Below are 23,261 nucleotides of genomic sequence, written 5' to 3' on the forward strand. Positions count from 1 at the left end.
GTATTGGTGCCATTGCAGGCAGATCAATAATATTGTTGAATATTAAGTATACTGATACTGAATAATGACCATTTACTATTGTCTTTTAAGAGCTGCTTTACAGCAGAATTGAATTCTGTTTGTATCATTGAATCACTATTTTCCTGTTTATCACTGTATTGTATAAAGCACTATATAATTAAAGGTGACTTGACTAAACACTATGGGACAGTGGACCTCGAGTGCCAGAGCTGAGAAACCCTGCTGTAAACTGTTTAAACTGGCATGTTTACATTCTATCATACTTTATGGACACTCTTTGATTTTATTTTGTTTGATGAATGTTTTCAACTTCCTTTAACCTTTTAAACTAATTTTCAACCACATTACAATTTCATAAAAAATACTTTCACTATTGCTATTCATACTCTTGCTTTAGAGCTGCTCAGCAAATGTTTGACTGGTGTTCTTCTCAGCTGGCGAGAATGAATTTCCCTGAAGGCTGCCACTCTAACACAGTCTGCCATAACCATCGCACCATTATAGAGTCATGAGAGGAAAACTTAATGCATGTTATATCACTCATTCAGTCTCTCCATAGCCTAACATTTTCGTGAAAACATTCTCTTTTATTGCATCTGGGTACATTAACTGTTCACCTTACATGCATAAAGAATGATCTTGTTGTTTATAATCAACATTTTGTAACTCTTCCCCTATGGAGTGATAGTATATGACTTCTCGGGAAAATAATATTTCCACCCAAAAAAAGGCATGATTTCTTATTAATTTTTGTCTAGATTTGTCCCTCCATGCATTTTCACTCTAAATTATACACGAAACTGAGCACTAAATACAGGGCAAATATTGGCAATAGCTAACACTAACAAACTAACAACAAACTGCCAAGATGCCTAATGTCTATGCACAGAAAGCCTGTTGTTCTAGTTTCACAACCGTACAATACATGTTTAATATTTAATCAAAACCACTAATTTGAGATTATCTTTGTTATAGACCCTTGCAGAGTGATCAACAAGGGTAGCATGGAATGAACTTAAATCAGCACGACATGACTGGTAATGTATTATTTGGCTCCCAGACCAGGAAGAGCAGATTTTCCTACTTGAGCCGATTCCGCTTCTGCTCTCTCGCAAGGAGGTGTTTATTACTTGGAGAAAGCAAACTGTTAGCATTCCCATTTATTCCAATGGCAATTTTTAATTTTCTTGAAATTGTACATCTTTGTTCATTTAAACCCATTGGCAACTATAGTTGCCGCAGTGTATAGTTGTCATTAGAAAAGTATTTTTCTAGATGTTATCCATGTTTATCCATTGAGATGTTATCTCAATGACATGCAAGCAAACAACCAAGTAAAGGATTTCAAGAAGGGAAAAAAAAGTATTAATTTCCTTCCTGTCACATGAGGCTGTCAACTTCCAAACTTGGCGAAGGCAAACCATCCCAAAGAAAGGTCATCCTCACATTGCTAATAAGTATTTTTTGTTGACATAAATATCTATATAATCATGAAGGTCTCTAGAATCATCCAAACAAAACAAAACTTTTTTGTATACTTAATCTAAAGTCCAAGCGGCAACTATAGTTGCCAGTGGGCAAATGCCTTGTATCATGGGAAAATGGGGTATACTGTGTTAATAGGTTAATAAATCAAGGTTATAGGTCTTTAGTACATAAACATAACTTAACCCTTTAAATGCTATCTCTACTGTACAGAAATGGTCTGTATGCACTTTTCTTTTTTTTCTGTTACAGTATATAGATGTAATTTTTTCTGCATTCTATTTATTTTTATTTTCATTTAACTTTTTGATACACAATGCCCGGTTATGGCTGCACTTTGTTCTGCACAATGTTCCACCACTTTAACTCTTGTGCGCTGTTTGTTTGCGGTTTACACTCAGGCTGTTTGGGGTCTCCAGAGACCCCAGGCAACAAAATGTAATTTTGTAACAGAATAATTGTTTTTTGTTACTAATAATTATTTATATAAATAAATAGATTTTTTTAAAATAGGCCTATAAGTTAAAGTTATAAATATATATAGTTATATAGTTAGTTTTTATATATATAAAAAACAACAGCTTTTTATGTAGAATTCACTTTATAAAAGACCCACATTTCAAAATTTCATTCATGGGGATAACATGGATAATTTGACATGGTTTAGTGTAAGATTTTTGCCCATCTTTTGGAAAATGCTGTTTTAAAAGTAAAAAATTATCACTTTAACCATGGCTGCAGAGCTCCACTATTAGCTATTTGACTAACTGAAAGACATCTTTTCACAAGTTTTTCCAGTTGGATTCATATCTACATATTATAAAAATCACAATTATAACTATAAAAGTTACTTTGTCAAAGTTTAGCAATTTTTGTACTGAAAAAAACCCAGATAATAATGTTACAAAGATAATAAAAAAAAAAAGGTTAAGTCTTTAGAGTTTATCTTTTCTGTTTTTCATATAATTATACAAATTTAAAGTGTGCCACTTCATTTCTGTCTATGTGTTTTCTGTGTTGTTTCTGATTTTGATTCTAATCATAATGTAACTTTATTAAAAAACAGATTTTTTTTTGTACAAAAAAATGCTAAACTTTTTTTTTAAAGTAATTTTTATTGTTATAATTGTGATTTCATTATATGTAGATATGAATACAACTGTAAAAACTTGTGAAAAGATGCATTTTAGTTAGTCAAATAGCAAAAAGCAAATAGTGGAGCTCTGCAGCCATCTACTGGTTAAAGTGATAATTTGATCAGTTTCTTTTAAAACTGGATTGGGCAAAAATCTTACACTAAACAAATTAAACTCAAATTATCCATGTTAGACCCATGAATGAAAGTTAGAAATGTGGGTCTTTATAAAGTGAATTTTACATAAAAAGCTGTTTTTGTACTTAAAAAAAAGTTTTTAAAATCCTCCCCAAACTGCACAAATGTGGAGTAACACGAATAAACAGAGAAAAACACATAGATCTAGAAAGTGTTGACAACTGTACAAAGTCTCATATCATTTGGACAAAGATAACTTTTTTTTTCTTTTTTTTTTAAGCAAAAGTCATTTGGGGTCAAAAAGACCCCGAACAGCACACAAGGGTTAAGACAAATGAATTTGTCGTTTGTTGTGTTTTCATATTCAAGAGATTAATTTGTTAAGACCTGCATCTTATTTAAAGTGGATTGTAAATTAAATGCATAAGATTAATATCAGTTTGGAAATTATTTATAACTTGAAGAATATAAAAATGTAAATAATACATTTAAAAATAAAAGTCTCCTTAAGGCAATGTTTTCCTATTCTTTTACAGTTTTTCTAAAAGGTTATTAGGTTTAAATCAGTGCAATTCAAGTATAGGCCTCGGATAAGTTTCAAACTTATTTTTTCTTGAACTCTGCACGGACAAGCTGTGCAAAGTCTGAACTTCACTTTCATCCCCACCAAGAACACCATAACCTGTTCTACACTTCCCTGTGGACCCTTCTTTCATTTGTATTTTCATTTCAAAAACAAGTCTGTCTGAGGCACATCACAACACTGCAGTTGTCTTCACTCAATGCCACGGAAATACCCAGGGTCAGTGGAGTGGAAAGAAACCCCTGAAAGCCCTGATATTTGAGCATTTTTCCCCCCAGGTGCTTGAAAGTGCAGGCTCAACTCACCAGTTAGCCTCTGCTAATCATCCCTTGTAGAAGGAACCCATCAGCAAACCAAACATGGAGAATTTTACTACACTTTGTATTAGTGCCCAATAATAAGAACATTCATTTAAGAATATTCAGTTGTTAATAGCAGGGTGAAATGGCTGATTCTGTATTATTATTTTTACGTTTAGGCAGGGATGAAGAGAGGTGAGGATCCAGTTGCAGCAGTAGCCTATTTATTTAAATAAAAAAATCCAAATAGAGGGTCAGAACGTGGAACGTGATTAATAGAGCTGGAAAGCAACCACTTCACACAACACACTAAAAGACAACAACTGACAAACCAAGACTGAAACATGGGAATATTCATGGGTTTCATCAGGTCCCTTTCCACAGGTGTATAAAATCAAGCACCTAGATTATGAATGCAGACTGCATTGTGCTTGATTAATACACCTGTGGAAAGGGACCTGATGAAACCCATGAATATACACAGGATAACAAGAGGTTAACAAGGCACACCTGAAACTGATTAATCACTACAACTAATGAGGGTAACTATGGCAACAAACAGGGTGGCATAGGGAACAAGGAAGTTAACACAGAAACAATGGGAAACATGACAATTATGCTATATGTTTGAGAATCATTAAAACATGTTAGTAAAAAAAAATAAAAAATAAAAAATAATTAAGGTAAGGACTGTTATAATGAAAGTGGTGTGATAAGCCTCAAAAGCTGGGCATTATTAGTCGATTTAATTCGTGCCAGTAATTGCTGATTCCTTCATATCAACTACTGCACTCATCTGTTTGATGATGAATGCATTAAGCTGGAGAATGTGTGCACTATCTCTGCATTCTTTGGATATTTACACAGGTTACCGTTGCTGTATGCACTAAGAATGAGGCTAACCTACAAAATAATATGAAAAATACATTAAATGTGTTTCATAACTAAATGTTAAATGTCCTGTTTAGCCAATAAATTCTATATCGTCAAAGCAACTACAGATTACAAATGACCAATTAGCAACTGTATTAGCACAATTAGCAACATTATTTTCTGTAATTTCCTTCATGTTTCAATTGATGTTTATATTAAGTGACGAAACATCTTGTTAAGCAAACATACTATGTGAAACACTTTTATAAATACATTTATGCAATTTATATGTTGTGCTTTTATCTAAAGTGACTTACATAGCATTCAAGGTATATATTTCATAAGTTAATGCATTCCCTGCAAATCGATCCCTGCATTGCATGCTCTACTGTGTGAGTTACAGGAACAATAATCTAGACCTCAACACTCACAGTAACTCACATGACAGTGATATTCACTGTAGTAAAATTTTCCAGTAAAATTCAGCTCTTAACATCACCACACAACAAACAAACAAACAACAAAAAAACAACCACAACAACAGCATAAAGTATAAATAAAATAAAGCGTAAATAATGTCAGCGCGATCCAAAACAGTAAGTCTGTAACTATAAATGCATACCTGTCATAGCATAAGATTATATATAATGCATAATGTGCATTATCTATAAGAATAATGCGACAATGTGATAAGATTAGCAATCAGAGAACAACCCTGAATTAACGTAAACTTTTTTCCCTTTCCCAAGGCTGTTGTCAGAACATTCAACCGCAATTTGGTTAACTCTGTAAGACCAATGCTAAAGAAAGCCTTGTAGACCCCACTTGGTCGTCACATTTTTATTCATCAGAACAAAATGATTATCACAAGGCTTCAGACTGACTGAACACAATAACTTTTTTTTTCATTTAAAGAGTTTAAATGAACCGGACAAACCAATCAACCAAATGTATTATGTTTATTTACAAAAACCTAACATGAACCTTTAATTGATATCAAATATAATTGCAGATTTAAATGATCAACAGCAATACATCTGAAATCCACAGTCTTACATACTAAACACTCCTCTCTCCAGAAATATTCGACAAGAAAAATAAACGAAAAGATGCCTTGGAAAATTAACAGCACAGCATGTAAAGCCTGTATTACATTATCACCCGCTCACTGGTTCCAATTCAACAGCTAATACATGCTGTTTGACAATGTGTTATACTCCTGCTAACAAATGCTGATGCTGTTATCGAACTTCTGTTCAGTAACCTTGATTTCATTTTCAGTCTGCTCTCATTTGCAAGACTCTGGTGAAGGGTCTGTGATTGTATCACATTCTAAGCATGAAATTCCTTTCACATGTGGCAAAAAAGATCTGAACTAGTATTCGTATTTTCTTTTTTTCTTCGGATTAACATATTTTTTATAAGGAGTTATAAATAACCCCAAAAGTTATTTCTATCATATCTTGATCAATGCTTAACTTTTGATGATCATGGTCTATTAACAAGAATAACTCAGAACAGCATAATGAATTTTTGCTGTCATAATTTACAATGCATCATGTAATATAAAAGAAAAGTGTTCCAATTAGATACTAATAAGCAAGTTGAATGACTAATAACCATAATAGGAGTCCTCAGTGGAGTCCTGTACATTCTTAAACACCCACAATTTATTAATAATTAAGTCGCGTTCTGATGTAATTAACAGAGTGTTTAAAACTCAAAACTAACCAGCAAAAAAACATAATCAGTCAATGGTCCACACAGCTGAACTCCTTATCTGGAAAAAAATAATAATAACAGGAGACCTAGATCTTACCACAATACACCTTTTGCTCTATCAGCTTAGTTACATAACTTCCTGTTGTCCAACCACATGCAGTATTTTTCACAGTTGAGGCTTAAAACACTGCAAAAGACACTTGTGCTATAGCAAACATTTCGAGAGGCTGCTCACTGCAGAGCCAATGGGTGGAGCCAGTCCAACCACACCCTAACCCTGCACATAACTCTATTGCTAAACATAACTCCACCCATTATGTCCACGGAGGTGGAGCTGGACGTCATTTGGCTCTGCAATAAGCACCACTTGAACATTTCTTTGCTTTAACCAAAATCAACACAGACACTCCCTCTCTCCCTCTAGAGGCCACCAAAAGTAACTTCATTCCTCCCTTTACTATGCTTTCTTAAAGAGTTAGTTTACCTAAAATTTTTTAGACATACAGTACATGTAATTTACCACCCTTTTCCTTTAGGTTAAAGAAACAAACTTCAAACACCATGGAAATTTAAACAAAGCACATTATCTATCAAGTCAAATCCTTATAAAAAAATATAAAGCTGGCATAAAGGTCAAGAGAATGTCTCAAGTTGTATATGCAACCTGGTTTCCTGAGAAGGGGAACAAATTGCTGCGTCTTGTTATTGATGCTATGAGGGAACGCCATCAGAATGACATTTATGAATGGCACGTTTAAACAAAAGCCAATAATCATTGGCAGACAGTAGTCCACGACGTCACACACACAGGCACCTGAGTTACATCAACTCTTTTGTCTGAAGGAGACACGCAGACAGGCCTAAGGTATGGCAACGAAATGCAGTGTCTGTTCCCTTTATAGGGAACCAAGTTGCAAATGCAACCTGAGACATTCCCTTTCGAAGTGGAACTTCAATGCTGTGTTTTGGTATTGACGCCATGGGGAACGAATACCCACTATCCCATGCTGAGGGTATGCCTGCCTCACTAGTCTGTGAATATGTACAAACATAGAGGGCATAGCATAAATGGACTTTGCGGACTACCCAGCCGGAGTCAGAAGTGTGTGAACCCCATGTGGCTCATAAAATGGCACTATTCCCTAAGCCAAAATACTAGGAAAGATCCCCCAAGCTTCTATGCTCTACAGCAAGGGAAACCCAAGCTGTTACACCTTCATCCCTCCCTTGCAGGACATGCCCCGGCCAAATGGCCCCAAGAGCAGAGCTCTAATGGGAAAATATCCAACATTACCTCAGCTATGTCAGGCATATCTCACCAGAATTCGACAAGGCTCTACGGGTGCAAGGTGCTAAAAACCTCAGTAATTAGCACCTCCCTTCAATATTGCCACTCATCCAAGTGGGAGCATACATTCTACCCTTACTCAGAAAAGAGAGGCAAATGAGAGCAGGACATAATGCAGTTTGCCCAATAACTCTCATCACTCTAAACCCCAAGGAAGCAGCAGGGGAGCCAATTGGCCCTTCTTTAAGACCACAAAGTAATTGACTTACCCTGCCTTAAACCAAGGCACTCTACCTTACTGTGCGTTCACACCGGACGCGAATAGCGCGTCAAATTCGCGCCTGCCGCGTCTAGTTATACGCTTGACCACTTTGTGGTCTTAAAGCGAAATTTACGCGCATCAATTTACGCCATCTTTTTTCGATGTTTATCGAGCATTAGCGTTAGCATTAATCGAGAGAGTCACCGCTCATATATGCTCTGGAGAGCAGAAACAGCTGCGTAGGGGACATTGTCGCTGTACTCGGGTCCACCAGACCCTCCGGAGGGTTTCAGGAGTTTCACAATTTGGTCCAGGAGCTAGGTTTGGTGGACCTAGCGGTGAGGACGCTGACGAGGACAGCGTAGGCCGTATAAGGCCTCGGCCTCGAGTGGTCGCTGCCTGACGAGCCTGCGCTGTACAGCCCGGCGCAAGGTTCACCCTCGCCCGCACCCACCTAATCGGTCATTTATTTTTGTTTTGATAATAAATGGAGCCAGCCTCCAAAAGTGAAACCTGTCCTGTGATTTTTTTTGTTTGTTTGTATACACTAAATTGTATTTGTTGTCTTTACATTAGATTAATAATGTTTCATATAGATATGGAATAAATTGCATTCAATACAAAATGAGTATCTCTCATATATTGAAATCGAGTTTTTATGTGAAAGATTTGCTTTGTTGTGCATTTTAGTCATATTACAAAATAATTTATTGAGGCCAAACATAAAATAACATTATAAACTGTCACTTCACCACGTGACAGCAGAAAGCAGGCTCCTGATTGTTTAACGCGGCGCGAATTGATGCAGAAGTTCAGATTTTTCAACTCGGGCGGCAGACGCGAATTCGCGTCAAACGCGTGAATGCACAAAAGCACTAAAGGCCAATTTATACTTCTGCGTCGAGGGTACGCCGTAGTGTACGTCGTAGGATACGCACGTAGGCGACGCCGTCGTGAGCATTTATACTTCTGCGAATGTCTGTGTTGATGTGCAGTTACACCGCCGAAACGCTAGTTGGCGCGGGTGGGTTTTAATGTTCCAGTTCCACTGTGTTTACATTCCTCGCGGCTATTTTGAGTTTAGGTTTCTACGAGCAATGGCGACTGAAGGAGTCATACAGATGGCTGTATTTCCGCACTTCTTCAAGCAATCTCTCAGTCACTTGGTCTTTTTCCATGGCTCTTCACTGATCTTCGGAATTTAAAAATGGCGGGCGGGCGGTGCAGAGTGTAGGAGGAAACGCGATGCTATCCAGCCGACCAATCACAGATCTTGCGGTCCGCGTCGCCGCGACGCGTAGTTACATTTTTGAGGAGGTGCGCGTCAGGGTACGGCGAAGGGTACGACGTATGGTACACGTCAATGCGTATGCTACGCCGTACCTTCTACGCGCACCCGACGCAGAAGTATAAATTGGCCTTAATAGTACGTTCACACGGGGCGTCAGCGTCAACGCTTGACGGAAGGCGTGGCTGAAGTTTGGCACTGACGCCATGGTCATAGCAGCGTCAGCCAATGAAATTAGACAGGAACTCAACAACAAGCTTCATTGTCATTCAACATGGACGCCAATTTGGTTGCATTAGCGATAGCGATAGCTTGTGTGGTTACTGTGAACGTTCAACGCAAGTTGAAACGACGTGGTACTCGGCGCTTCTGGGTACATTCTATTCTCAGAGAGCGAAAACAACGGGGAGAGTATCACGGACTTGTCCAGGAGCTGCATCTGGATGGGGTACTGTTTGAGCGGTACTTCAGGATGTCCCCGGACACCTTCGACGAGTTGCTGGGGAGGGTGGGACCACTGATCACAAGAGCTGATTCCGTGATGCGGAAGGCAATTGTACCTGCCCAGCGACTCGCTATCTGTCTTCGGTAAGAATAACTTTATATTACTGCGTATTCTTTATATACACACACACATACATACATGTAGAAAACAAGCTCATGTTCGTTGGTAAATAAATAAAATTGAATATCTCATAGTCCGATCTGTCTTCGGTAAGAATAACTTTATATTACTGCGTATTCTTTATATACACACACACATAAATACATGTAGAAACCAAGCTCATGGTCGTTGGTAAATAAATAAAATTGAATATCTCATAGTCCGATTGTCTGCGTAGTAAAAGGTATGTGTATGTATGTATGTATGTGTATGTGTGTGTGTGTATGTATGTGTGTGTGTGTATGTATGTGTATGTGTGTGTGTGTATGTGTATATATATATATATATATTGCAGTGTCTTTACTGTATAATGCTTTTTTTCCCCCAGGTACTTGGCAACTGGAGACTCATTTAGAACTATCGCCTTCAGTTACCGAGTGGGCCATTCTACTGTCGCAGGCATTGTGCAGGATGTGGCCAGTGCAATCTGGGAGGCTCTGGTGGAGGACACCATGCCAGTTCCAAAAAAGGAGGACTGGAGGGCAATAGCTGACCAGTTCTATGCACGCTGGAACTTTCCCAATTGTCTCGGAGCAATTGATGGGAAACATGTCCTCTTGCAAGCGCCAGCGAATTCAGGGTCCTTGTTCTTTAACTATAAGTCAAGCTATTCGCTGGTGCTCCTGGCTGTTGTGGATGCCAACTATCTCTTCCGTGTGGTGGATGTTGGTGGCTATGGCAGGACCAGTGACGGTGGGACACTCCGGAATTCAGCGTTTGGAGAGAGTCTGAGAGATGGTACGCTGGACTTACCACCAGATGCTGCTATCCTTACCACCAGATGCTGCTATCCCTGGAGCAGAGCATCGTGGGCCCCTTCCCTGTGTCTTTGTGGGAGATGAGGCCTTCCCGCTCACTACAAACCTCCTGCGGCCATACCCTGGACATCACATCCCACCAGAGAGAAGGGCATTCAATTACCGCCTCAGCCGTGCTAGGTTGGTAGTTGAGTGTGCCTTTGGCATCCTCTCTGCTCGCTGGCGGATGTATCGTCGTGTCATCGCGACAAGTCCGAAGGTTGCTGAGGCATGTGTGCTGGCCACATGCGTGTTGCACAACTTCCTCCAAAAGAAAATGCTGGAAGGTCGGAGATGCACACCCACAGCTGCACCTGCCAATGAAGCACCTTCAGCTCCAGAGGGCCTGAGAGATGCACCAAGGATGGGCTCCAACAATGCAAGCCGTAGAGCCATCCTCCTCCGGGACACATACTGCGCCTATTTCAGCCAGGAGGGTGCAGTGCCATGGCAGCCAAGTGCATAGAGGACTCCAAAGGCTCTTTTCAGAGCCCACCAAAGGCTCTTTTCAGAGCTACCTACACTTTATGTGAAAAGGGCACATTTCAATTATGTCATAAATGTATAATATTATTCTGTATTTTATTCCATTGCCTTGTATGACAATCTATTTTATGTTTGCATTTTCAGGTTTTTAATCATGATCTGTGCAGATTTCTGGAGAGAACATACAAATGTCTGCATCTGTTAGTACTGCTGATATGAGGTAAGTAAAAATGGTAAGTAAAAATGGCATATATATGCACATACATAGACAGCTACACACACACATACACACATGCACATATATGTGTGTGTTTATGTGTATGTGTATATATATATATATATATATATATGTATGTATATTTATACATATACATACATACATGTGTATATATATATATATATATATGTATATATGTATATATATATATGTTTATGTATGTATGCATATACAGTATGTGTGTATACATGTTTTTTGTGAGAGAAAACACAGCACAAGCATGAGTTCATTTTAATTGGTTTATTTATGCAAGTAGAAATGTGTGTGAATGTGTGAAAAAAATCATTTTTAATTATTATTATTATTTATCGTATTTATTTTATTTATTTATTTTTATTACAGGATGACGTCAGCAGCCTCCAGTTCTGCCTGGTACACAAGTTGGTGGATCTCAAAACGCAGCCTTGCTCTTCTCGTCAGAGGAAGTCTGCGAATGGATGGTAAGAGGCTTTTAAAGAAAATTTCATCTTCATCCTCTGGAGATGTTTGAGGCAGTGGGGGACGTGGCAGTGAAGCCATCTGTGTCAGGGGCTCGATTGCTGATAGCATTTCCCTTTCAAAAGCGGACATTTCATGTCCCTTTCTTTTCCTTCCCTTGTTTGCAACCCTGGTTTCCTCCTGCTCCGTCTGCCTTGCTACCATGGTCTGTCTGCCTGCCTCTGTCTGTCTGCCTCTGTCTGCCTGACTCTCTTCCTCATTCCCTGTCTCATCTCTGCCTGCAGGTGCTTGCTGGGAATTGCTCTGACTGCTTCCCTCGGCCTGGCTGTCCTCTGGATCTGGATTGAGGGATTCTCGGACAGAAGATGAGCTGGGTAAAAAGGATGGAGGCCTCTGGACATTACTAGATGTCTCCCTATCAGTGATAAATGGAGTGAGAAACCCCATCACCGCCATAAATCGCCATGGCTGTGTGACCGAGGACCCTGCTCCACTCCTTCTCATCTCCCTTTCTTTGTTTTTTTCTTTTTTGAACCTGTCTCTCAAAGACTTCCACCTGGTCTTGCATATGTCCTCTGAGATGCAAAAAAGAGAAATAAACAGTTCCTTCATATACACGTGTTTGTCAATTATTTATAAAATGTGTAGTTATGAAATAAATATGAATATTGGGGAAAATAACAGTTTACTAACGTTAATAATATAAAAATCCTGTATATATTTGTATATTAATTATATATAATAAATAGTAAAAAATCACCCACCACTCTGATCATGTTTTTTTTTTTTTATATGAAATTAAACCTAAATTTCTGATGGGCCGCTATTCTTGGCGGTACATTATATGTATGCTAGTTGTATGGTAGTTGTCACGGGTCCAATACACACCAGATTCACCAACGGCCTCTACCACCTCCTTCCACGCCTGGTCTCTCCGGTATGAATCCCGGTACATAAAAAGTGATTGGTCATAAAGGACCGGGTGATTGCCCACCGCAATAATTAGTTTCTCCTCCATTTTAAAATTTATCCTCAGTTTGCTGCTCTTGAACAGGATGAACGTGATGAACGTGATTGGCTGCCGCCTGGCTACTGTATTTGCATAGAGCGATCCTGATTGGCTGACGCTTCCATCTGCGTCGCTTCACTGGCGTTGCTCGCGGCAGAAGTTGAAAAATTCTCAACTTCTGCCGCGAGCAACGCCAGTGAAGCGCCGCCGACGGATCCACAATTCTTTTCGGCAACGCTTGACGTCACCCATTCAAAGTCAATGGGAAGCGTTGACGCTGACGCCCCGTGTGAACGTACCGTAATAAAATCATTTGCGCTTAACGCGCCAGACGCTCAATTCGCGCTATTCGCGCTATTATACGAATGAGGCGTATTCGCGTCTACCGCGCCGCGCTCTACGCCTCATTCGCGCCGCAGGAATTTTTTACGCGCGTAACGCGTCTTTGCATTGACTTAACATTGAAATCACTCGCGCCTGACGCGTCCGGTGTGAACGCACCATAAGACCTGCTATAGGTAGTGCTTCATCCTTTTCTTTTAGGACTAGACCATACACTGTAAAAAATCCAACTTACGTTTTGTATGACAAATTCAGTTTTTAAAGTTTATTCAACTATTTAACATGAAAAAAGTTGAGAAAAGTTGAGATAACTCAAACACGTAAGTTGAGAAAACTCAAAAATGTCCTGCAGCTGGTTGCCTTAAACTTTTAAGTTTTCTCAACTTTTTTTTTTTTTTACAGTGTAGTATGTGACAGATAACAAGGAGGGACGCTCCACAGGCGAACTTCCTCTACTTATTAGCATTGTCGAACCAGGCAAAGCAAAGCACTCATCTAAAGTGGAACATACATCCCTACTTCAAAACCTAACAGTAGTTAGGACGAAGTAGAGGGAATATATACTGCCTATACCTACATAACTCTGCTCACCCTGCATAAACCCTAAGGGGGTAACCTTCAGTCCTCACAGACACCCAGAGAGGGATATACTGTATCTCCTGAAAGCTGCTGACTGAGACCCCAACTCTGTATACTTCTCTTTGACTGCCTCATCGGCTGAATGTGCTCGCTCCATTGGCAAGGGGGACCCTTCAAAGAGGATGCAGCACCAGGGGAGATATAGCTCGCAAGCAGTTTTTCAGCTTGTGCATCCTCGCATATCGTTGCTCACACAGTCTCTTCACATGCAAATAATTCGACTGCATGGGAAAGACTATCCGAGCCGAATATAAATTAATTGACTTTCTTGACACCTTAATGTGGAGATATAGATGGAATAAAAGGATCACAAACTTAAATGCGGAACAGGCGGATTATTAACAACACCTGCCTCGACTCTCTCTGCATTTAATTCCTCAGAATTAGACAAATCACATTAAACAGTCCGGTCAGAAGAGGTGACAAAGTGGCATCCTGAACTGACATTAAAGCAAGATAGCAGGAGAAGCCCAAAATAGGAAAGACTCCTGTCAGACTCCTCCCTATGCTCCACCAACAATCCCCTCGTTCGATCCCGCCCTGCCGCCTCAGGACCCAAACTGCGATGTGCAGACACTCCACTCTCATCCCTCAAGAGAGTCAACCATGAGTGGAGCTTCCCACAGTGAATACAAAACAATGAATGCATTTAGCTTCCTCAAGAGTACTCTCTGATGATGTGTATCTCAGGTGTTTATCAAGCAAGTATCACCACGCTTCGCATGTGACGTCGTGGACTGCCGTCTGCCAATGATTATTGGCTTTTGTTTACATGTGCCTCAGAAACTGGTCACGCTGATGGCGTTCCCCCATAATGTCAATACCAAGAGGCAGCGTCAAAGTTCCACTTTGAAAGGGAACAAGCAGTTCTCTCATTATGTTAAATGATTAGAAATTTTTTAACTTCTATCATTTGAGCAGTCATCTGTTATCTGGTTTTCATGGTGGATTGGTAAATTACCTATGACTGAAAAATTATCCATGTACAAAGAGATAAAATACCAAATGTCCATGCAGTTTCATAATCTTGAAGTGAAATATAGATCATATATTTGTAGATGCTCTGCCAAATGCTCTGTCAAATGTAATTATGTCAGCACAGCTTGCAGTAGAGGAAAGCTAAGTTTTGCTAAGATTTGCTTGGTTTTTTAGAAAAGTTTTCAATTGGAAAAGAGCTTTTTTACTGTAAATGTTAAAAGAATATTAATCTAAAATGATTTTTTCATTATTAATTCACCCTCATGTCATTCCAACCCCATATTAACTTTTTCTCTGGAATACAAAAGGATACATTTTGACCAAAACAGACCTAAGTAATTCTTCTATAAAAATCTTTCTTCTTCATTTGAACTAGCCATACAGAAATTGTCATTTTGTGTTAATGGAAAAAATAACAACACATGAATTTTCATTTTTGGGAGAAAAATCAACAACAGTAGCTAGTAACAGAGTTCACTAGCTTCCGAATGAGCTGTCATAGCATACATTTTAATTGTACAATCAAGACTGATTCAGTCCAAAACCTACTCATGTCAAGGTTGATTAATTGAGGTAGATTGTCTGATAGCTATGTTTATCTCTGGAGTGGCTGCTGTTGTATAACAGACTAAGAAAAAAACTTGTATAAGTGTTCTTATGACTTCCTTTCAAAAGGAGAAATGAGAACCTTTCACTTGCTGAGTGTGGGTCTTTGTCTTCAACAGCAAGAGGTGCAAGACCTGTACCAGCCTGTCAACTACACACAAAGTGCTTTATCTGAAATTATCATTTTTTCCAAATGAAAACCTTGGTACGAATAATTTGGAGGAGGAGGTGGGGGGGTCAAATAAGGTCAAATTTGTATAATAATCACATTTTATTTGGGGGATCAAATAAGGCTTGATCAAAACATAATGTATGTGGGGAAGGGGGTGTCGTAGAAAACAGCCTACTCGTAAAATTAAGCTTTACGTTTCTATACATTTCTATAGTTATATACACTGTATACTGTATATATATATGCATGATGTTTTGGGTAGTAAATCCATGGAAGCATGGTATGATTTCTGTTTATTTAAAGTACAATCAAATATGTGGCCCCCTACACAGAAACGCACTGAACATTTAAATGTGATCACATGACTCTAATGCAAAGGTACAAAGGTATAGTTCTTGAAAAACTTTCCTGAATTATTTGGAGGGATTCATTGTGAGTGTCTATCACAAATAAGAAGCAAGGTCACTGTGGCTATGAGGCATCTGCTGATATTATATTGTGGCTGCACTGATCCTTTAAAGCAGAGAATTCTGCCAAACAGGATTTTAGACTTGAGTCTAAAATAATCCAATAAGATTTCATTTAAAAAAGGATGGATAAAGAGAAAATATTAAAGGGGCAAGGAAGGTGAAAGGCTTGTTCGATTCATATATACAGCTATATAGACTAATTAAAGGGCAGAAAAGAATCAGTGTACTGAGGTCTGCAGAGCACATAATGCTTGCTGTCTCAGTGACGTGGCACAGTGGAAGCATCAGGCATGACAGTCATTTCTGTTTTGCAGTATATTTTGCACCCTGTAACTTTTTACAAATGAATATGCATGTATTGTAATTTAAGAAAATATTTCCAATATACCAAACTTTCAGTAATATTCTGTCATCAGGCTTGGTTGCTCAGCAAGTTGCTCAGGGATTACTGTAAAAAATTATCACAATTTAACTTCAACCATCCAATTCTCCATGCTTGTACTTTAGGGTCGCAAGAAGGCTGGAGTTTATCCCAGACTTAACTTAAATGTACATTATGTAACAATTTTTTTGTTCAAAATTAACTAAATTTAAATAATGATTCAATACATCATCAATCCTTCTTCCAAAATGTGTTTTTGTCTTACCCTGATTCACTATGGTAAGCCTATTTTAAGTGTTTATATTTTAGATTGGGCGGGGTGGTTTTTGCAGGAAATTGCGTACATGTGTCTCGTTATATCTGTAATTCACGAGTTCACACTTACGAATGATCAGAGAGTAAACGGTTATGCGTATTTGGCGTGCTGTCCGGGGTGAGGGCTCCGAGCTTGGAAATTGGGCCCGAACCCAGAGTACTCCCCCCATCTCTGGTTAGGAAGATAACCATGCAAGTGTGAGGAGATGGGGTGGTGGAAGGATGCTGAAAACTGTCGAGAAATATGGGTGAGTCGACTGCGTATATTTATAGGTTTAACTCATGCTGATTGAGTGGACCTGTTGATTATTGATTGATGACAGCTGGTTGGAATGACTTGATTGCTTGATCATTAGAACGTGTTCCTCCCGAACCTTGTTAATAAAACATCATAATAGAGAAAAGTTGCTCCGGCGATTCTGACGCTGTGCATTTATGGTGTGGGAGCAGCATAGGTTAGTTGTCACAACAAGAGAGAAAGGTTGACATGGAGCAGCTAAATCTCAATTCTCCAGGGAATAACCCATTTAAAAAAATAAATAAATCTAAGCAGAACAGATGAGAATCTGAGAGAACGCGACAGAGCTCGTAATAAAACGAGAATCAACAATGGCTTGGCTTTTGAAGTTTTTAAAATATCCTTTATATATGTGTGTGTTCCCGATCTGTTCTTAACTTAAGTTAAGCATTAAACGCATAAAGCAATAAACACATTTCTTATCTATGTTATTAATATGAATATATGAGATGCATGATGAATTTGTGTGTAATATATCACAACAAAATAAAACAACTTGAAGTTCTGTTTATACATTAACTCCAACTCTCCCGCCATATCTAGATTTAAAATAAATCGCGAGGACATTTCACGCTGGATCACATTACCATAAACAATTAAATTACTTCCTTGAAGTGACCATCGCATGTTCCCTTTGCTAATGGATTTATGGAAGGGCCCTTGCAATTTGGGACAGGGATGTATGCTCAATGGCTAGAGTTGTGAGCCTAATTAACGCCTAATTAACGTCTGACCTGAAGATGGCGCCAGCTGAATCATCAATTCATCCATTTTCCAAACCGCTAGTTCATTTTGGCTTCAGCGTAATATCATACGGTTTATACATAGTTTCCATTAAAGAGTTCAAGATAAATCTTTTCATTACTAGGCCTACTGGAGATAAAGCTTCAGCATTAGTTCTGCCAGGAAGACGTAATTACTATGTCACTTATTACCTTCACATCTATCCAATCATGTCCTTATACTTGCTGTATAAAAGATCCAGGAAATGCAGACCCGCTACCCTCGGATTATGCACTACGGACGCCTACGCCAAAGAACTTTATAAATAATTGCTTGCTGGGCTGTCAATAAATGTATGCTTTGTTACATTATTATTTCTCCCGAGTCTTTCTGGTAGAACTGCTAGTTGCTAAGTTCAGTGTCCGAATTCACTCACTCGTTTTCATTCACTCCTTCAAATGGATTAGGCTATAGACCTATGTAGCCCTGTCCCTTTTCAGCGCTGCGCTCATTGTCTTTTGACTTCCGGTCTGTATTCTCACAGCGATTTTGCGTGTTTATTAATGAACAGCTCGTTTTACAATCTTCCCGGTTGACTGACATTTGTTAAGTCATCTCCTTTAAACATCACAGTCCTCATGATAACTTTCGTTAACTTTACATTAAGTAAATCCACTTCAAAAGCTAATTACTCCTGGACAGCAGCGCCATAGAAATATACAGAGCGACCGCAAAAACGGAAGTTAAAAGACAATATTCTAAAGATGGTGGCGCCCTCGTTCTCTGGCGCATAAGGGCTGTTTCTCAATATGCATTCTTCAGTGATCTTGGCTGCTTTCCAGTCCAAAGTTGTCATGCCCTTCACTTGCTAACTTCCCTCCGTCTCGTTCACTCGGATGTACGTCATTGCGAGTGCCCACTACTGGCGGAAACTGCAATGGGCTGAATTGGAACGTCCTAAGCCCTTGATCACTTGGAATCAGCTATGTAGTTGATTTATTATTTACATTTTTTTCCTTTAAGAATTTGTTTAATGCAGCATCCAAATGTTTATATGTGTGTCTGGGTTGTTTTAAATAATAATAATAATAAAAAATATATCATAGAGTTGTCTATTGTGGTGGTGATAAAACGAGATATGTGGAAACGTCACAATCGTACTGCATTGTGGGACATATAGGTGCCTGAAGTGTACATATGAAGTAGACTCGCTCCCTCGGTCAAAATCGAGGGAACGAGGGTCTGTCCATCTAAACTTCCCTCGTCCACTTCACGAAGTGGAACGCACTTCAAAATGGCGGCAGGGATTCCCCCGAGGGGAAGTGCTTAGGGAAGTTCGCAAGTGCATGTCTAAAAGTGGACTGGAACGCAGCACAAGTGTGTCCTTGTGTTCTCGTACTACGTCATCATCAACCGTCGAAGTTCAATTCCAATACTCAAGAACGCAAGTACAGAGGACGCATGAAGTGCCCGGATGTGTCCTTGATATCGAGGATGCATCAAATGTCGAACCGCTAAAAATCCCAGAATACGTTGCGGGCAGTCGACGTACGGAAGGCTGTAAGCTTTAAACTTTTCGTTCTCACTTAAGAGATTCCCGATGCAAACTCGAAATACGTGACAGCTCGTGAAAGTTTACATTTGTCGGTCTCTTTCGCTTCATTTTAATAAAGTGATAAAGACCTTAAGAAAGCGGCAGTATTTTTATTGGCATATTAAAAAGAATCTTAACATTGACAAAACATAGGTAATAGGCTACTCATAAATACACATGGTAAAATAAAAAAGATATAAACTATGAAAACAATGTCTATAATAATATGAAAGAAATGTTTAAAAGGTTGTGACATATGTTTGTGATGTTGTGTTGTATTTGCCGAGATGGTCAGTTAAGCATCGCAGCACATCTCAATTCTCATAAAGATGCGTTCTGTGTTCTCGCGTCCTTCCGAGTTCGTTCTTTCAAGGTCGCCTGGCAAGACCAGTCTCAAAGAGAACGCAAGTCTGTTCTTTGCGTTCTTGGAATTGAGAAACAGCCAAGTCTATATTAGTGAGTAGCCTAATGTAGTGAATAGTGAGTGAGAGTATAGGGGGCGATTTCAAACACAACAATGATCTTATTAAGCAACATTTGCATGAGGGTAGTAGCCTAAATGCAATTAATAAGGGTATTTTTGCCCCAAAATATTTCGACTTAAAATATAGTAAAAATAGACGTAATAGGACCATTAACCAACTGGAATCGTTGAGAGAAATTGGAATCGGAAGTGTGATTTCCATCCCTACAGTCAGTGGCAACAATGGCAATATAGTAAAACTAAAGAAAAATCACACCCAATAGCCTAATTATATTTTTATAATAGAAAATTATTTTAAATATATATATATATATATAAAAAAACTAAAGAAAAATCACACCCAATAGCCTAATTATATTTTTATAATAGAAAATTATTTTAAATATATATATAAGACAGAAAAGAATGATTGTGCTGGTGTTTGCAGAGGTCTGCTGTCTTTCAGACCTTGTGAGTTCTAATGAGAATGGGAGCAGCAGAACGGCGCGGCGTGCACGAGAGACAGCGCGTGGAGGGGCTGAGAGATGCTGTGAATATGATTGAAAGGGCTCTCCTGTGCGCGTTACTTGTTGACTCAGAGCTTCACTGGAAGCGCAGAGCGGATCATCGGAGAAGCCAATAACACGACGTGATCACCAGCCGTCCTTCAAGCTTTCTCAGCCACACAAGTTCATTTATGAACGTCGAGACAGAGGAATATTATTATATACCAACTGCATATAAAAATATTGTTGTTTAAAGCTACAGTTAAAAGTAACTTAAAGACATTTACGTACAGTTTGACGCCAGGGCACAGGAGTGAAACGTGTTGACTACAGTCCCCGTTTGCAGGTAAGTTAGACATAATGATATTTTGTCTGCTTTATTCTTTTGTAATGGCTCGAGATATCGTTTATGGATTTATTTAAAGTGATGAATGATACGGGCTTTGGTGGTTTTGTGCAGAACAGTCACCTAGACTAGACACAAATTCAAAAGTTACAGTTGTGCTTGTTTCAGGTAAATTGTGCTTTGCAGTCTCGCAACTTTTCTAATATAGGCTACCTGACTGTCATTGCTCTGTGAACATCAACCTTAATGCAAGTCACAAAAACATATAATAATAGGATTCATTGTTTATATTTTGAGCTGAGCAATGTTTTTATAATCAATAGTCCTACCTACTGATTATTTTAATGCTTCCTAAATTTTAATTATTGTTTTATTTACACTGCTTTTTGGCACAATAATTACAAAATATTGCAAAAAATTAAATAAAATAAATAAGTTTACCTGCTAAGTAAGTGTAGCTTTATCTGAACCTTTGTGGTTTCCTGTTGGTGTACCGCAGTATTGGGTAGATAGTTCGATTAATCAGTAGACCCGGTATGGAACAAATACACATTGAAGAACAAATATTGGTCATACTGATTATTGCTCTATCTTTAGTAGTGCAGACACAGCTGTCATCAGTGCATTTAGATTTGCATTCCCTGTGTGAAAGCTTCCTCTGATGTCGGATTTAGATTTTGCAATATTTACATAGATGATGTCAAGCAGCTATTTCATTAAATAGCCTGAGATATTTAAAAACATTTTTTAAAGAAATCCTACTCTCTTATATTGCTAGCTTTAACTGGAGATTAGATTATTTATTTATTATGACCTGTTTTAATTAGATTGCAAATAGCCAAGTGTCATTACAATATTTCCACGAAATGTTGTTCAGGTTTGAAAGAAAGCAAAGGAATCAGAAAGGGACACTAACTGATTTCATATATTCATTCATATCTATAGCCTTAAGCTCTTTATCCAGATAGAGTTAAGCAATATTTTGGGGGATATTTTTGTGTCTTTCAGTGTCTTTGTCTGTCAGTCAGTCTGATCATAAAGCATGCAATTAAGTTGTTACCATGAAATAAGTTATTTAGGTATTAGAGTCACTGAGATAAAGCTCATACCACCATAATTAGTGTTTCTCATTCCATTTCCATGGTTTACTCTAAGACACCAAGTGGGATTTGGTTGAAGTCTGCTAGGCAACACTGCAATCTAAAGCATTTTGAAAGCACTTTTAAAAAATGAACGCCACTAGAGTTTCACATTTGCTTTATTTTGAATATAAACACAAATGCCTGCTAGCAAAACTTGACAAGACTTTCTAATAACAGGTAAGCACCATCAATTAAATGTTTGGTTAGGTTGTTAAACTGTGCTTATTAATTAGCTATTATTTAGACATGGTTTGTGGTGTGGGTGAGGTACATCCAGACATGCTTGAGTTTTGCCAGACATGGGGAGCAGATGAACAGAGGAAAGAAATTGATGTTTCAAGCAATTGAAATCGCAGTCAGGATCTGCCCGACTAATAATCAAAAGATAAGAGAGCCGCAGAGAGATACTAATAATTCAGCAGAGCTTTAGTATTAGTGGTCATGGTGTTTGAAATGATAAAGAAATAAAATGAAATAAAGAAATAAAATAAAAAGCAACGTGTTAACTTGCGATTATTTAGTTAAGTGTGGCATTAACATATGATACAGGACTGGTCCACTATCATTATAATACGACCAGCTGGTGTTCTGCATTAAACATTAATAGAGTGGAAACATGGTTTTTGGTCCAGCAGTAGGCTACTCCATTATTATAAAGTGCTGCTGAGTGTCATCAAGACATAGAGTCCTTGGACAGTCAGAGCGGAAAACTGCCTTTGCAACCAGGGAAATGTTGAAGCAGAGGGGATTGCAAAATGACTCAGTGATAGACTACAGACCAGCAAGTTATGTTCAGGGAACATACAGTGAAAGCATCTGTTACATACAGTGGACAGTAGAATATATCAGGGCCGTTTCCTCCGAGGACGCAAGGGAGGCACTGCCTCCTCAAAAAATTGGATGAGAAAATAAATAATCCATATTAGAAAAAAAACCCAACGTTACATAAAGTAACACTGTCCAACAGCGACACCAGCAGGTAAAGTTACAGCGGGAGTCCGCGTCTCTCTTGCCTACCCTGAACCCATTGAATTTTAACAGACCCCCTAAAACATTCTTTGGGTTTAGTGGAGGGTAATTGAGAATGAATGGGAGAAAGTCACGTGAGAGGATGTAATGCCTCCATCGTGCTATGATTGTATATGATTGGTTATGGTTGGGATATGATTGGTTCTTGTGCTAAATCCCGCCTCTTGATTTCATAAACATTCACAAATTGGCCTGAGTGAAGAAAATTATGGCGTTTAATGGGAAGACAATCATGTATAGTCAAACATATAGCGTGATGGAGGCATTTCCTCTTCTCACTTGACTTTTTCCTATTCATTCTCAATTCTCAACACCCCCACCGCATGCATGGGCAGGGATGGGCAGCGTCGGTCCTGGAGTGTCGCTGCGCTGTCCTGCAAAGTTTAGCTCCAACCCTGATTAAAAAAATTCTATGCCTTGCTATTAGATGTTGATTAGCTTGTTCAGGTGTGTTTGATTAGGGTTGGAGCTAAACTCAGCAGGGCCGCTAT

At 38.7% G+C, this 23,261-nt stretch overlaps 1 protein-coding gene and 1 long non-coding RNA gene across 2 annotated transcripts in view; both read left to right on the plus strand.

Moving 5' to 3' along the window:
- Positions 1-10,680: 10,680 nt before the first annotated feature.
- Positions 10,681-12,369, plus strand: LOC309499258. Its single transcript, XR_014206179.1, has 3 exons — positions 10,681-11,261; positions 11,661-11,758; positions 12,041-12,369. It is a non-coding gene; the product is annotated as an uncharacterized lncRNA (long non-coding RNA).
- Positions 12,370-20,401: 8,032 nt separating this feature from the next.
- The window catches only part of npffr1l2 (neuropeptide FF receptor 1 like 2), a 48,642-nt gene continuing 45,782 nt past the window's right edge, over positions 20,402-23,261 (plus strand). The window contains exon 1 of the mRNA XM_082170347.1: positions 20,402-20,599. The gene's annotated coding sequence lies outside the window, so the exon portion shown is untranslated. The remainder of the gene's footprint in view (positions 20,600-23,261) is intronic.

The sequence above is a fragment of the Leuciscus leuciscus genome (genome assembly GCF_965113295.1).
Source record: "Leuciscus leuciscus genome assembly, chromosome: 5".
Classification (NCBI taxonomy): domain Eukaryota; kingdom Metazoa; phylum Chordata; class Actinopteri; order Cypriniformes; family Leuciscidae; genus Leuciscus; species Leuciscus leuciscus.